At 43.8% G+C, this 17500-nt stretch overlaps 1 protein-coding gene across 1 annotated transcript in view; it reads right to left on the bottom strand.

The window, feature by feature from the left end:
- LOC121000840 (gastrula zinc finger protein XlCGF26.1-like) overlaps nt 1-17500 on the bottom strand; it is a 60330-nt gene that overhangs the window by 28298 nt on the left and 14532 nt on the right. The gene's annotated exons all lie outside the window — the stretch shown is intronic.

Genomic DNA, 17500 nt, shown 5'->3' with positions numbered 1-17500 from the left:
GCCGGTGACATGGCTCCATAGGAACATAGGGGGAGGTGTATCCAGGCCGGAGCTTTCTTCACCGGTCTTCATATCCCCGGTGCAGCCGGAGGATGCACCTAACGTATGACAAGGCGCAGTCCTCGCCGTATATTACACGCATCCTCCAGCAGATATCTGCGACAGCTCGGAGCCGCCATAGATTTCTGGCTTCATGTGGGAGGGTGCCGTGAAAAACACCAGATGTGACTGTTTTCTAAAAGTCGCGTTTAAAGGGCCTCCAAAAAATTTAAGAAAAAGTGATCAAAAAGTCATACGCACCCTGTAAAAGGAAATATTAATTAATATCTTTGTGTAATATCAATAATTAATATTCATAAATAGTCGTGAGCCGTCTACTGATGACTCCGCCTATTTATACTATAAATACTAATTACCTCGTTGCTCTTACTTTTCCTGAACTACGTGCGATGGATTATTATTGCGGCGACTACAAATAACTGTAAGCTGTATTTAGAACAATAAAATATTTATTAAAACAAATACAAGTCTACAGTCTATTATTATTGCTATATCTATATATATCCAAAGGTTATATAAATATATATACATACAGACACACACCGCGATACATTAACTCCACTATCAACCCTGACTACGATAACAATACAATAATAGCCCCATAGCAGCCCCCTCCCCCTCCCCAACCTAAGGCGCAGGGATATGACATCATCGTGTGCGTGTGACGGAAAGAATGCACTCAGAATGTAACAGATAACTGCCAACTGCCCCCTGAGGCTCGGGATCTGTACAGACAAAGATACAAAGGAATTCCTGCCCAAAGTGTAAATGAGAGCATCCCCCCAGATACACCATGGCACCACACGCCCACCCCTGTCATAAACAATCCCTGAACAGAAGGTGGGGAGAGCATTATAACTAGGCTGATATATATATATATATATACACAGTATACTGTCCTCTGTAGTGTGTGTGTATATATATATATATACACTGCTCAAAAAAATAAAGGGAACACTTAAACAACACAATGTAACTCCAAGTCAATCACACTTCTGTGAAATCAAACTGTCCACTTAGGAAGCAACACTGAGTGACAATCAATCTCACATGCTGTTGTGCAAATGGGATAGACAACAGGTGGAAATTATAGGCAATTAGCAAGACACCCCCAATAAAGGAGTGGTTCTGCAGGTGGTGACCACTGACCACTTCTCAGTTCCTATGCTTCCTGGCTGACGTTTTGGTCACTTTTGAATGCTGGCGGTGCTTTCATTCTAGTGGTAGCATGAGACGGAGTCTACAACCCACACAAGTGGCTCAGGTAGTGCAGCTTATCCAGGATGGCACATCAATGCGAGCTGTGGCAAGAAGGTTTGCTGTGTCTGTCAGCGTAGTGTCCAGAGCATGGAGGCGCTACCAGGAGACAGGCCAGTACATCAGGAGACGTGGAAAAGGCCGTAGGAGGGCAACAACCCAGCAGCAGGACCGCTACCTCTGCCTTTGTGCAAGGAGGAACAGGAGGAGCACTGCCAGAGCCCTGAAAAATGACCTCCAGTAGGCCACAAATGTGCATGTGTCTGCTCAAACGGTCAGAAACAGACTCCATGAGGGTCCGACATCCACAGGTGGGGGTTGTGCTTACAGCCCAACACCGTCCAGGACGTTTGGCATTTGCCAGAAAACACCAAGATTAGCAAATTCGCCACTGGCGCCCTGTGCTCTTCACAGATGAAAGCAGGTTCACACTGAGCACATGTGACAGACGTGACAGAGTCTGGAGACGCCGTGGAGAACGTTCTGCTGCCTGCAACATCCTCCAGCATGACCGGTTTGGCATTGGGTCAGGAATGGTGTGGGGTGGCATTTCTTTGGAGGGCCACACAGCCCTCCATGTGCTCGCCAGAGGTAGCCTGACTGCCATTAGGTACCGAGATGAGATCCTCAGACCCCTTGTGAGACCATATGCTGGTGCGGTTGGCCCTGGGTTCCTCCTAATGCAAGACAATGCTAGACCTCATGTGGCTGGCGTGTGTCAGCAGTTCCTGCAAGACGAAGGCATTGATGCTATGGACTGGCCCGCCCGTTCCCCAGACCTGAATCCAATTGAGCACTTCTGGGACATCATGTCTCGCTCTATCCACCAACGTCACGTTGCACCACAGACTGTCCAGGAGTTGGCAGATGCTTTAGTCCAGGTCTGGGAGGAGATCCCTCAGGAGACCGTCCGCCACCTCATCAGGAGCATGCACAGGCGTTGTAGGGAGGTCATACAGGCACGTGGAGGCCACACACACTACTGAGCCTCATTTTGACTTGTTTTAAGGACATTACATCAAAGTTGGATCAGCCTGTAGTGTGTTTTTCCACTTTAATTTTGAGGGTGACTCCAAATCCAGACCTCCATGGGTTAAAAAATTTGATTTCCTTTTTTTTTTTTTTTTGTGTGATTTTGTTGTCATCACATTTAACTATGTAAAGAACAAAGTATTTCAGAAGAATATTTAATTAACTCAGATCTAGGATGTGTTATTTTTGTGTTCCCTTTATTTTTTTGAGCAGTGTATATATATATATACTTACACCCAATATATGCACTTCCCTCTACACACCCTAATCAATAAAAAGTACAGATTGCTCCGCATAAAATGAGCCTCACACAACTCCGCAGACATAAAACTAAGAAAGTTCTGGGGTTCAAAATACGGTGATGAAAACAGTTTTATCTCATAGGGAACGCTGTAAAACAAAACCTGTAATACCGGTGGAATTGTGTTTTTTCCTGGTTCCTCCCCATTTGGAATGTTTTTCCTCTTCCCACTACATTGTGTTCCGCAGTATATGGGGCCATTAGAAAGTACAACCTGTCCTGCAAACAGAAGCCCTCATACGGCTATGTGATTGGAAAAGTATAAAAGTTATGGCTCCGGAAGTCAGGGAGTGAAAAACGTAAACGGAAAAACGCTCAGGGGCTAAAAGAGTTAATATTATGTCTAGAAAGAAACCAGTAGCGGTATTTAGAGACAGAGGATGCAATCCGTGGTGCAGAGCTCCTCTGTAGACCTGTGGGTAAGTCTGCTGCCTCCTACACAGAAGGTGAGGGGTTCTATCCCCTGGAAATACTTGTAAAATACTTTCTTTATTAAAGGGGTTCTGCAGTTATTTTACACTGATTATCCTCCTGATAGATCATCAGCATCTGATTGGCGGGGGTCCGACACCCGGGACCCCCGCCGATCAGCTGTTTGAGAAGGCAGCGGAGTTGGCAGCAGCGCCACGTCCTTCTCGCTGTTTACCGCAGGCCCAGTGACGTCACGACTAGTATCACTGGTGTGGGCGGGGCTAAGCTCCATTCAAGTGAACAGAGTTTAGCCCCGCCCACACCAGTGATACTAGTCGTGACGTCACTGGGCCTGCGGTAAACAGCGAGAAGGCCGCGGCGCTGCTGCCAACTCCGCTGCCTTCACAAGCAGCTGATCGTTGGGGGTCCCGGGTGTCGGACCCCCGCCGATCAGATGCTGATGATCTATCCAGAGGATAAATAACTGCAGAACCCCTTTATTTTTTCAATTGTTCATATTTGAAAGATAATGTTACAAAAAAAACAAGCAAAAACGATGAAAATTAATGCATTTTTGTAACATTCTGACTAGTAAATATGACGCGACAGCATCGGTATCCCTGTAACCCTAATAACCCATACAACATAGTAAGTACATCATTTAGACGGGCGTCCTGGATTTGCTCCGGGTGCTCTAACGTACGGGAACCGCCACGTCACGTGACCCGGGTGAAATTGCCTATTTTGCGCACTCAATCTCTCGCTCCCCTACACACAGGCCTCAGATTAGGCCTCAATTCCACCCTGCCACAGACTCTCATGCACCCAACATGCTGCCTCCTTCTATGACATTAATAAAGGGCTTCTAGAAAACCCCACAGCGCCCCCCTCCGCAGTCAGGCTCCCAGTGGTACAGGCCGCACTCATACACTTATAATGGAGGTTACTGGGCTCGTTCAGGGCAAAACCTTTAAAGATGTGCTTTAATGTACTAAAAAGGTACAAAAAACAGAAAGCGAAGTCATGAGTAAGGGCTGACATACTTGGTAGCCTGAAATGCGTAGACAAAGACCGTTTGTACTGGATGTATTTTTAACCGCACTAATAAAGTACCATTCAACCTCTGCGAGACTTCGCTTTCTGTTTGGACTACAAAGAGAAGGGGCAGGTGAGAGCCGTAATTTTTTTAAATTAGAGCTACTGTACATAAACGTGCGTAAAACAGTATAAAAAATAAAAGGATACAAAGCAGAAAGGTTCTTACTGGAGGATTGTGCGGTCAGAGGTCCTTCAGGAGGAAAGTGGAGCACAACCCAATGCTGATCGGATCCCCAAATTGTGTCAAAGAAATATTCCCAATAGTTCACTTTTTATCCCCATTCGGCACAGGATGGAGCAGAGAGGAGTCTCCCTCCGATGGTGTCCGGTCTTCTGGGATGGCTCATTACCTGCGCACGCTCCACCGCTCTTACTCATAACAGATATTCGGACCCGACATGTTTCAGTAATGTATATTATATCCGGCTGATCAGTTTGATACCACACATGGTCCCAGCAGGTGAGATACTGGTTATGTGGGCATGCTGGCTGCCAGGGATGGGGGGTCTAGACCCCGATGCCCACATCACACGGAATACAATGATCACAGCTATTAATGTGTGAGTTGTACCAGAGATGAGTTATTGCTTCTGAGACGTCTTCTTCATCCTCTGGCACTGTATTGGAAAGGCTCCTGGACCCCTGCGGGGTGAGGGTCCGGGCTGTCTGGGAGTCTGCATTTCCAGGGACCACCTTCATTACCACTGGCAAAGGGCCAGTCTTTTCACAGTGAGGTGATAAAGAGTAATGCGTATTCTAACCGCGGGCCCAGACGGAACGGCGCGAACAATCACAGAACGGAAAGTATATAGGATCACAAGACAGATATAAAACATATAAGAATTGTCGTCCATTTCTCACAGGTGCACTGCGGGAAACCCGCGCGAGTCCGCTCGCAATTTCAGTCAGTTTTGACTGCGATTGCGTTGCTCAGTTTTTTCCTTGCGAGTGCAATGCATTTTGCACGCGCGTGATAAAAAACTGAATTTAATACCCAGACGCGAACTTGGAGTTTTGGGTTCGGTGTTGTGTAGATTTTATTATTTCCCCTTATAACATCCACTTAATCGCGCAGCCGGCATCGTCTTCTTCCTTCTTCTTTCAGGACCTGCAAAAGGACCTTTGATGACGTCATCGCGCTTATCACGTGGTGAGCTCAGCACAGGATCTTCTATCTTCATTCAGCACGACCTGCGCTGACGTCATCAAAGGTCCTTTTGCAGGTCCTGAAAGAAGAAGAAAGAAGACAATGCCGGCTGCGCGATCAAGTGGATGAGGTAAGTTAATTTTATTTATTTTTTAACCCCTCAAGGCACATTTTACTAAGCATTCTGTATTAAGAACCATGTTATAAGGAAAAATAATACAGTAAATAGACTTTAATGGGGTCCGGGGTTGCTCATCCCTATGTGTGAAAATCTCACCGCATCCGCACTTGCTTGCGATTTTCACGCAGCCCCATTCATTTCTATGGGGCCTGCGTTGCGTGAAAACCGCAGAATATAGAACATGCTGCGATTTTCATGCAACGCACAAGTGATGCGTGAAAATCACCGCTCATCTGCACAGCCCTATTGAAGTGAATGGGTCCGGATTCAGTGCGGGTGCAAAGCGTTCACCTCACGCATTGCACCCGCGTGGAATTCTTGCCCGTGTGAAAGGGGCCTTATGGTGATCGGTAAACAGAGTAAATAAAAATGTCGCGTGTTTTTTCCCCTTCATTTCAATAACACACTATTTACTATCATGTCTGTGAAGAAAACTGTTTTTTAAACACAGAAATTCCTATGTCACTAGTGCGGCCGGTCTGTAGTGTCATGGTAAGTCTTCTGCCTGCTGTACAGATGGCTTGGGGTTCAAATCCCCACCGAGACCTGTACGTTTATTTCTTTAGTAAAAATCTAGCTGATGACCCGGCGTTGCTCGGGTATTTATTTATTACAATTTTATATTAAATAAGGCTACTTTCACACTTGCGGCAGGACGGATCCGAAAGGCTGTTCACCATGTCGGATCTGTCCTTCCGCTATTTCGCCGTGCCGCCGGACCGCCGCTCCGTCCCCATTGACTATAATGGGGACGGGGCGGAGCTCCGGCGCAGCACGGCAGTGCACGGCGAAAGCCGCCGGACTAAAAAGTCAGACATGCAGGACTTTCAGTCCGGCGGCCTTTCGCCGAGCTGCGCCGGAGATCCGCCCCCATCCCCATTATAGTCAATGGGGACGGAGCGGCGGCACGGCGAAATTGCGGAAGAACGGATCCGACATGGTGAACAGCCTGTCGGATCCGTCCTGCTGCAAGTGTGAAAGTACCCTAACAGTGACTTTCACAATGGCCGTCCCTTTAACAGTGACTTTAACAGTGGCCGCCTCTTTAACAGTGACCGCCCGTTTAACAGTGACTTTCATAGTGGCCGCCCCTTTAACTGTAACCGCCCCTTTAACAGTGACCACAGTGGTTGCCCCTTTAATGGTGACCACCCCTTTAGCAGTGACTTTAACAGTGACTACCCCTTTAACCCCTTAAGGCCATTTTTCACCTTAAGGACCAGGCCATTTTTTGCAAATCTGACGTTTCAATTTATGTGGTGATAACTTTAAAACGCTTTTACTTATCCAGGCCATTCTGAGATTGTTTTCTCGTCACATATTGTACTTCATGACACTGGTAAAATTGAGTCAAATTTTATTTTATTTTTTTATAAAAAATTCCAAATTTACCCAAAATTTGGAAAAATTAGCACATTTCCAAATTTCAATTTCTCTACTTTTATAATAGATAGTAATACCTCCAAAAATAGTAATTACTTTACATTCCCCATATGTCTACTTCATGTTTGGATCATTTTGTGAATGCCATTTTATTTTTTGGGGACGTTAGACGGCTTAGAAGTTTAGAAGGAAATCTTGAAATTGTTCAGAAAACTTCTAAAACCCACTTTTTCAGGACCAGTTCAGGTCTGAAGTCACTTTGTGAGGCTTACATAATAGAAACCACCCCAAAATTACCCCATTTTAGAAACTACACCCCTCGAGGTATTCAAAACTGATTTTACAAACTTTGTTAACCCTTTAGGTGTATTACAGAAATTAATGGAAAATAGAGATACAATTTCAAAATTTCACTTTTTTGGCAGATTTTCCATTTGATTCCATTTTTTCCAGTTACAAAGCAAGGGTTAACAGCCAAATAAAACTCAATATTTATGGCTCTGATTCTGTAGTTTACAGAAACCCCCCATATGTAGTCGATAACCGCTGTACGGGCACACGGCAGGGCGCAGAAGGAAAGGAATGCCATATGGTTTTTGGAAGGCAGTTTTTGCTGGACTGGTTTTTTGACACCATGTCCCATTTGAAGCCCCCCTGATGCACCCCTAGAGTAGAAACTCCAAAAAGTGACCCCATTTTGGAAACTACAGGATAAGGTGGCAGTTTTGTTGGTACTATTTTAGGGTACATATGATTTTTGGTTGCTCTATATTACACTTTTTGTGAGGCAAGTTAACAAGAAATAGCTGTTTTGGCACCGGTTTTATTTACAACATTCATCTGACAGGTTAGATTATGTGGTATTTTTATAGAGCAGGTTGTCACGGATGCGGCGATACCTAATATGACTTTTTTTGGTTGTTTCAGTTTTACATAACAAAGCATTTAAAAAAAAAAAAAAGATTTATTAGTGTCTCCACATTCTGAAAGCCGTAGTTTTATTTATTTTTTGGGCGACTGTCTTGTGAAGGGGCTAATTTTTTTCGGGATGAGATGACTGTTTGATTGCTACTATAAGGGTCTATTCACACGTCCGTAACACACCCGGCCAGCACCCCCTATAAAAATGCCTATTCTTGTCCGCAGCGGACAAGAATAGGACATGTTCTATCTTTTGCGGAGCTGCGGACCGGAAGATCGGGGCTTTTTTGGGAGTTAAGTCATGTGATATTTTTTTTTCTTTTTTAGTTTTACACAATGATTTAATTTTTTAAACAAAAAAAAATCGTGTTTTAGTGTCTCCATAGTCTGAGAGCCATAGTTTTTTCATTTTTTTGCGATTATTTTATGTAGGGTATGATTTTTGCGGGATGAGATGACGGTTTGATTGGCACTATTTTGGGGTGCGTATGACTTTTTGATCGTTTGCTATTACACTTTTTGCGATGTAAGGTGACAAAAAATGGCTTATTTTTACACCGTTTTTATATTATTTTTTTACGGTGTTCACCTGAGGGGTTAGGTCATGTGATATTTTTAGTAGGTTCTTACGGACACGGCGATACCTAATATGTCTACTTTATTTATTTACTCAAGTTTTACACAATACCAGCATTTTTGAAACAAAAAAAATGATGTTTTAGTGTCTCTATATTCTGAGCCATAGTTTTTTTTTATTTTTTGGGCGATTGGCTTAGGTAGGGGCTCATTTTTTGCGGGATGAGGTGACGGTTAGATTGGTACTATTTTGGGGGGCATTCGCCTTTGTGATCACTTGGTGTTGCACTTTTTGTGATGTAAGGTGACAAAAATAGCTTTTTTCTTTTACACTTTTTTTTTATTTTATGGTATTTATCTGACAGGGTGGATCATGTGATATATTTATAGAGCCTGTCATTACGGAGGCGGCAATACCTAAAATGTGTGTTTAGTTTTTTCTTTTCTGTTTTTTATTATAAAATAAGGGGAAAGGGGCGTTTTTTTTTCTTGATTAATTTTATTACTTTTATTAATTTTATTAAAAACCCTTTTTTTTCTTTACTTTATTTCTGATGTTCACTTTTGGGGGTCTGATCCCCTCTGCAATGCATTACAACACATTTGTATTGTAATGCATTGCCTGTTCGTGTACTACACTGAGTCATACACTAGCAGGTTGCCTAGGAGACGGGCCTGAGGCTGGACAGGTTGCCTAGGAGACGGGCCTGAGGCTGGACAGGTTGCCTAGGAGACGGGCCTGAGGCTGGATCTCCTCACCTCCCGTAGAAGGCAGGTCCCGATGTCGTGCAAGGCATTGGGCAGCCTCTGCACAGCATCGGGCTGCCTTCTGAGACATTGAGTCCCCGTCACATCAGCGCGGGGACTCGATGCGCTCACTCAAACACAAACCCCTTCTATGCCGCGGTCAGCGGCATAGAAGGGGTTAATCCGCAGCGATCGCCGATACGGGGGGGTCATAGGACCCCCCCCCGGCATTGACCCAGGGTGCCTGCTGATTGATTTCAGCAGGCACCCAATTCCGATCACCGCGCGGTGGTGATCGGAAATACACAGGGCGTACAGGTACGCCCTGTGTCCTTAAGTACCGGGACATCAGGGCGTACCTGTATGCCCCATGTCCGTAAGAGGTTAACAGTGACTTTCATAGTGACCTCCCCTTTAACAGTGACCACCCCTTTAACAGTGAACTCCACAGCGCCTGTCTGTTTAATAGTGGCCCCTGCCCCCCATGCATGTAGCAGTGTAGTTGTGCCATCATACGTCATATGACTGAATATTTCAGGACCTGCGAACTGCTAAAACCTGTGATCAGTTGTTATGGCAACCTGTAGTAGGACCTGCGAGCTTCTTTTAGCTGATCAGGGTCATGTGACCGTGTGTATGGCAGTTCGGATTTAAGAGAAAGGCTTGCAGGCTTGTATTGGCTAATGCAGGTCATTTTTGGGAATATCTCAGCAACGGTACGTCCTAGAGAGCTGAGACCCCGCAAGATTTCTTTCAAGGTAGCAAGGGATGTGTATGCCAAGTGTCGTTAAAATGGATGGTTGCGTTTTTGAGTTTTTGCGGAACATAAATACATACATACATCCTTTTTTATATACACTGCTCAAAAAAATAATGGGAACACTTAAAGGGAACCTGTCACCAGTGTTATTGTGTCCTAACTAAGGGCAACATAAATAAGTGACTGATTCTCTTCGCACAATGCTGGGTCACTTTCTTTAATTGACCCGGTCAATCTGCCAACATCTTGTATTGAGAAGCTCCAGCTGATAATGATGAGTCATGAATATTTATGAGCTCCTGACTCTCCCTGCCCACCTGCTGCTGAGTGACAGTTTGTTTCCATAGGAACCAGCAGCAGGTGGGCAGGGGAGTGGCTATAGCTCTGAATTAAATATACGCTGGACTCAATGACATCACGCTGGACTCGAATCAGCTCATTAGCATGCGGCATCTTTGTGTGTATATTATGAGGTAACCGTCTGTCACACCAGTAAGTGAATACATCTAAGGTACTTTTTAGTAGTTAATGATTGTATATAATTAGTTAGATTATAATCAAATATCCACATGACAGGTTCCCTTTAAACAACACAATGTAACTCCAAGTCAATCACACTTCTGTGAAATCAAACTGTCCACTTAGGAAGCAACACTGAGTGACAATCAATTTCACATGCTGTTGAGCGAATGGGATAGACAACAGGTGGAAATTATAGGCAATTAGCAAGACACCCCCAATAAAGGAGTGGTTCTGCAGGTGGTGACCTGACCACTTCTCAGTTCCTATGCTTCCTGGCTGATGTTTTGGTCACTTTTGAATGCTGGCGGTGCTTTCACTCTAGTGGTAGCATGAGACGGAGTCTACAACCCATACAAGTGGCTCAGGTAGTGCAGCTTATCCAGGATGGCACATCAATGCGAGCTGTGGCAAGAAGGTTTGCTGTGTCTGTCAGCGTAGTGTCCAGAGCATGGAGGCGCTACCAGGAGACAGGCCAGTACATCAGGAGACGTGGAGGAGGCCGTAGGAGGGCAACAACCCAGCAGCAGGACCGCTACCTCCGCCTTTGTGCAAGGAGGAACAGGAGGAGCACTGCCAGAGCCCTGTAAAATGACCTCCAGCAGGCCACAAATGTGCATGTGTCTGCTCAAACGGTCAGAAACAGACTCCATGAGGGTGATATGAGGGCCCGACGTCCACAGGTGGGGGTTGTGCTTACAGCCCAACACCGTGCAGGACGTTTGCCATTTGCCAGAGAACACCAAGATTGGCAAATTCGCCACTGGCGCCCTGTGCTCTTCACAGATGAAAGCAGGTTCACACTGAGCACATGTGACAGACATGACAGAGTCTGGAGACGCCGTGAAGAACGTTCTGCTGCCTGCAACAAAATCCTCCAGCATGACCGGTTTGGCATTGGGTCAGTAATGGTGGGGGGTGGCATTTCTTTGGAGGGCCGCACAGCCCTCCATGTGCTCGCCAGAGGTAGCCTGACTGCCATTAGGTACCGAGATGAGATCCTCAGACCCCTTGTGAGACCATATGCTGGTGCGGTTGGCCCTGGGTTCCTCCTAATGCAAGACAATGCTAGACCTCATGTGGCTGGAGTGTGTCAGCAGTTCCTGCAAGACGAAGGCATTGATGCTATGGACTGGCCCGCCCGTTCCCCAGACCTGAATCCAATTGAGCACATCTGGGACATCATGTCTCGCTCTATCCACCAACGTCACGTTGCACCACAGACTGTCCAGGAGTTGGCAGATGCTTTAGTCCAGGTCTGGGAGGAGATCCCTCAGGAGACCGTCCGCCACCTCATCAGGAGCATGCACAGGCGTTGTAGGGAGGTCATACAGGCACGTGGAGGCCACACACACTACTGAGCCTCATTTTGACTTGTTTTGAGGACATTACATCAAAGTTGGATCAGCCTGTAGTGTGTTTTTCCACTTTAATTTTGAGTGTGACTCCAAATCCAGACCTCCATGGGTTAAAAAATTTGATTTCCATTTTTTTATTTTTGTGTGATTTTGTTGTCAGCACATTCAACTATGTAAAGAACAAAGTGTTTCAGAAGAATATTTAATTAATTCAGATCTAGGATGTGTTATTTTTGTGTTCCCTTTATTTTTTTGAGCAGTGTATATAGATTAGTATTGAGTGAATCGATCTTCAGATTATAGATCCGAAGTGAATTCGTTCAAAAACTTCTGTTTTAATGCGGTTTTTGTGCAGCATTAAAATGTATTGGCTCCGTTTCTGTTGAAGTTGCGCGAACCTTCGGTGAATGATTTTGGTATTCCTATCTGCGTCTTTAAAAACATTTTAAAATAGGAATCCGAAGTCAGGTTTGGTACTGGCAGGTACCTCGGTACCAAAGCCCACTTTGGATTCCTATTTTTAAGCCAAAAGAAAAAATACAAAAAATATGGCTTTCAAAAAATGGAGACAGTAAAACATAATTTTTTGGTTTAATAAATGCTTTTAATGTGTAAAACTGAAAATTTAAAAAAAGGTGACATATTAGGTATCACTGCGTCCGTGACAACCTGCTCTATAAAAATATCACATGATCTACACCCCAAAGTCAATGTAATAAAAAATAATAAGTAAAAACTGTGCCAAAACAACACATTTTTTAGGTAACCTTGCTCCATAAAGTGTAATATTGAATCTAAAAAAAAATAATCATATTTACCCAAAAATGATATGAATAAAAACGTCAAGTCTTCCTGCAAAAAGCGAGCCCCTAAACAAGAAGACCGGCAGAAAAATAAAAAATAAATATGGGTTTGAGAAAATGGAGACACAAAAACATGATTTTTTTTCTGAAATGCTTTATTATGTAAAATTGAAACAAACAAAGACATATTTCATATAGTTGCTTTGGTAACAACCTGCTGTATAAAAGTAGCACATGATCTGTCCTGTCAGATGAACATTGAAAAAAACTAAAACTGCGCCAGACAGCCATTTGTTGGTTACCTTGCCTTCTAAAAAGCATAATATAATGCGATCAAAAATCATATGTACCTCAAAATAATACTATTAAAACTGTCACTTTATCCCATAGGGGTGCATCAGGGGGGCTTCAAATGGGATATGGTGTCTAAAAAAAATAAAAATAAAAAGTGTAGCAGAATCTGCGTTCCAAAAACCATATGGTGCTCCTTCCCTTCTGCACCCTGCCGTGTGTGCATACATCAGTTTACCACCACATATAGGGTGTTTCTGTAAACTGCAGAATTAGGGTAATAGATATTGAGATTTGCTTGGTTGTTAACCCTTGTGTTACAGAAAATAATGATCAACCCTTTCATGACCAAGGGTCATTGATGCCCCAGTGTCCAGGTCAAATTTTACAAATCTGACATGCGTCACTTTATGTCGTAATAGCTTTGGAACACTTATTTATCCAAGCCATTCTGAGATTGTTTTCTCGTGACACATTCTACTTCATGACAGTCATAAATTTGAGCCAATAAATTACACCTTTATTTATGAAAAAATCCCAAATTTACCAAAAATTAAAAAAAATTTGCAATTTTCAAAATGTCAATTTCTCTGCTTTTAAAACAGAAAGTGATTCCTTATAAAACATTTATTACTTAACATTCCCCATATGTATACTTTATGTTGGCATCATTTTGGAAGTATCATTTTTTTTTTTTAGGACATTAAAAGCTTAGAAGTAGATGTAAGGGCGCACGGCAGGGCACAGAAGAAAAGGAGCGCCGCATGGTTTTTGGAAGGCAGATTTTGCTGGACTGGTTTTTAGATGCCATGTCCCATTTAAAGCCCCCCTGATGCACCCTTCAGTAGAAACTTCCAAAAAGTGACCCTATTTTGGAAACTGGGGGATAAGGTGCCAGATTTATTGGTACTATTTTGGGGTACATATGATTTTTAATTGCTCTATATTAAGTTTTTTGTGAGGCAAGGTAACCCAAAAATGGCTGTTTTGGCACCGTTTTGTCATTTTTAATATTTTACAAGATTTATCTGACAGGGTAGATCATGTGCTATATTTATAGAGCAGGTTGTTACGGACGCAGTGATATCAAATATGTCTACTTTGTTTGTTTCAGTTTTAAATAATAAAGCATTTTTGAAAAAGAAATTATGTTTTCGTGTGTCCATTTTCTGAACGCCATTTTTTTATATTTTTTTCTGCCGATCGTCTTGTGCAGGGGCTCGTTTTTTGCAGAAAGAGTTGAGGTTTTTATTGGTACCATTGTTGGGTACATATTCATTATTACACTTTATTACAATTTATGACCAAAAAATTGGCTGTTTTGGAACAGTTTTTATTTATTTATTTTTACAGCATTCATCTGAGGGGTTAGGTCATGTGACAGTTTTATAGAGCAGATTGTTACGGACGTGGCGATAACTAATATGTATACTTTTTCTTATTTACTTAAGTTTTACACAATAATAGCATTTTTGAAACCAAGAAAATGATGTTTTAGTGTCTCCATAGCCTGAGAGACATAGCTTTTTTATTTTTTGTGCGATTGTCTTAAATAGGGTATCATTTTTTGCGGGATGAGGTGATGGTTTGATTGGTACTATTTTGGGGGGGCATATGCCTTTTTGATCGCTTGGTGTTGCACTTTTTGTGATGTAAGGTGAAAAAAAATGGCTTTTTGGCACTGTTTTTATTTTTTACGGTGTTCACATGAGAGGTTAGGTCATGTGATATTTTTATCGAACATGTTGTTACGGACGCGGCAATACCTAGTATGTACACTTTTTTTAATTTCACTTTAAGGCCCCTTTCACACGGGCGAGTATTCCGCGCGGATGCGATGCGTGAGGTGAACGCATTGCACCCGCACTGAATACCGACCCATTCATTTCTATGGGGCTGTTCACATGAGCGGTGATTTTCACGCAACGCAGGCCCCATAGAAGTGAATGGGGTTGCGTGAAAATTGCAAGCATCCGCAAGCAAGTGCTGATGCGGTGCGATTTTCACGCATGGTTGCTAGGTGACAGTCTATTCACTGTATTATTTTCCCTTATAACATGGTTATAAGGGGAAATAATAGCATTCTGAATACAGAATGCATAGTAAAATAGCGCTGGAGGGGTTAAAAAAAAAATGAACTCACCTTAATCCACTTGATCGCGATGCCCGGCATCTCCTTCTGTCTCCTGATCTTTTACCATGGTGATGGATCATGTGATGACCGGAGTGACGTCACCACAGGTTCTTGACCTGTAATTAATGCTCTCCACAGGTCCTGTTCAGTAAAGGAGACACAGAAGCAGATGCCGGGCATCGAGATCAAGTGGACTATGGTGAGTTAAATTATTATTTTTATTTTTTTTAACCCCTCCAGCGCTGTTTTACTATGCGTTCTGTATTCAGAATGCTATTATTTTCCCTTATAACCATGTTATAAGGGGAAATAATACAATCTACAGAACACCTAACCCAAGCCCGAACTTCTGTGAAGAAGTTCGGGTTTGGGTACCAAACATGCGCGATTTTTCTCACGCGAGTGCAAAACGCATTGCAATGTTTTGCACTCACGCGGAAAAATCGCGGGTGTTCCTGTAACGCACCCGCACATTTTCCCGCAACGCCCGTGTGAAAGGGGCCTTACACAATAATAGCATATTTGAAATAAAAAAAATGATGTTTTAGTGTCTCCATGTTCTGAGAGCTATTGTTTTTTTAATTTTTTGAGCGATTTTCTTATGTAGGGTCTCATTTTTTGCGGGATGAGGTGACGGTTTTATTGGTACCATTTTGTGAGACATACGCCTTTTTGATCGCTCGGTGTTGCACTTTTTGTGGTGTAAGGTGACAAAAATGGCTTTTTTTTGACACTTAATTTTTAATTTTTTATGGTGTTTATCGGACGGGGTCTATCATCATGTGATATATTTTTAAAGACTGTCGTTACGGACGCGGTGATACCTAATATGTGTATTTTTTTTTTTCTTTTTCATTTTTTATAGAAAAAGGCAATATATTTTTTTAAATTACATTTTTATTTATTTATTTTTACTTTTATTATTTTCACTTTTTTTTTTATCAAGTCCCTCTTGGATCTTGAAGATCCAGTGGGGCTGATGGCTGTACTATACTTTGCAATGCTTTTGCATTGCAAAGTATAATACTATCAAATGTCCTGTAGATGGCAACACCGGACGCTTTTGCAAAGCGTCCGATTGCCATGACAACCATCGGGCGCTGCCATCACGATGGTTGAGAGAGGGAGCCCCCTCCCTCTATTAACCCCATGGATGCCGCTGCATCTAAGGGGTTACAGCAGAGTGTCAGCATACAGCTGACACTCGCTGCTGATGTCGGCGGCTCAGGAATGGAGCCGCCGATATCAAAAGAAGCAAGGGGCATAGATGGGGCAGCGCTGTAAAGGAAGGGGCACGGCCAGCAGGATGGGGCACATTTGGGGGCAGGATGCATGCATGGGGGGGACCGCATCAGGGGTACGATACATAGATGGGGGGGCAGGCGGAGGCAGGGCTCACAGGAGGGGTGTTGGAGGTGCACAGGAAGGGGGCACAGATCGGGGGGCTTCAGGACACATTACCTGATTTCAGGCTCTAATCTGCAGAGCGCAGATCAGAGCCTGGAACAGGCACTTTTTCACTGCCGCTATCCGATTGGTCTGCACAGACTAACCAATCAGATCGATTGCCGGCAAGGGACTGTCACGGATGATCCGCGAGAATATTGAACCGTCCTCCCAATATTATCAATATCACTATCCCTTATTGATCAATGGGTCTATTAAACAGTATTTATTTCCATAGGGCCCTGAACCTACAATCTGATTACTCAGAGCGTCTCCTTCTGTGTACCCAGAGAACAAAAAGGTCCTTTTGTTCAAGTCAGTCAATAGATGCCCAGCAGATAACGCAATTACAGCTGGTTTCCTTAGGTTGACCCTACACAAAAGACCTTCCCTTTCTGCAGAGATATCACAGCTAGGTGTGAAGACTACACCTGGGGGGGAGCCATTTGGTGTCGCTGCCATAAGGGGCTTGTAAGCTAGCTTGAGTCAGACGGGCCGGCACCAAGGTTCCCAGATTGAAACATGAATCTGAGATATGATTTTTACCCTTTGTAAGAGAGACCATGTATCTTACGGACGTAAAAATTACGTCATCGTGTCACTCAGAATTCACTGGACATTTACATACGACAAACATAAATCTAGGAGATGCCCAGGTAAAGTTATGGTGTTACCCCATCATATAACCAGTTATAATAGTCATATTTGATATCCCTGAACTCCATATTTTGTGGGGAATGTGAATCTGTGCTCGTTAGGCTACTTTCACACTAGCGTTCGGGTGTCCGCTCGTGCGCACCGTTTGAAGGGGCTCACGAGCTGCCCCGAACGCATCCGTCTGGCCCCAATGCATTCTCAGTGGAGGCGGATCCGCTCAGAATGCATCCGCCTGCCAGCGTTCAGCCTCCGCTCCGCTCAGTGAGCGGACACCTGAACGCTGCTTGCAGCGTTCGGGTGTCCGCCTGGCCGTGCGGAGGCGAGCGGATCCGTCCAGACTTATAATGGAAGTCAATGGGGACGGATCCGCTTGAAGATGACACCATATGGCTCAATCTTCAAGCGGATCCGTCCCCCA

Source organism: Bufo bufo, chromosome 5 (genome assembly GCF_905171765.1).
Source record: "Bufo bufo chromosome 5, aBufBuf1.1, whole genome shotgun sequence".
Taxonomy (NCBI): Eukaryota; Metazoa; Chordata; class Amphibia; order Anura; family Bufonidae; genus Bufo; species Bufo bufo.
This window is presented reverse-complemented; position numbering and strand designations above follow the sequence as displayed.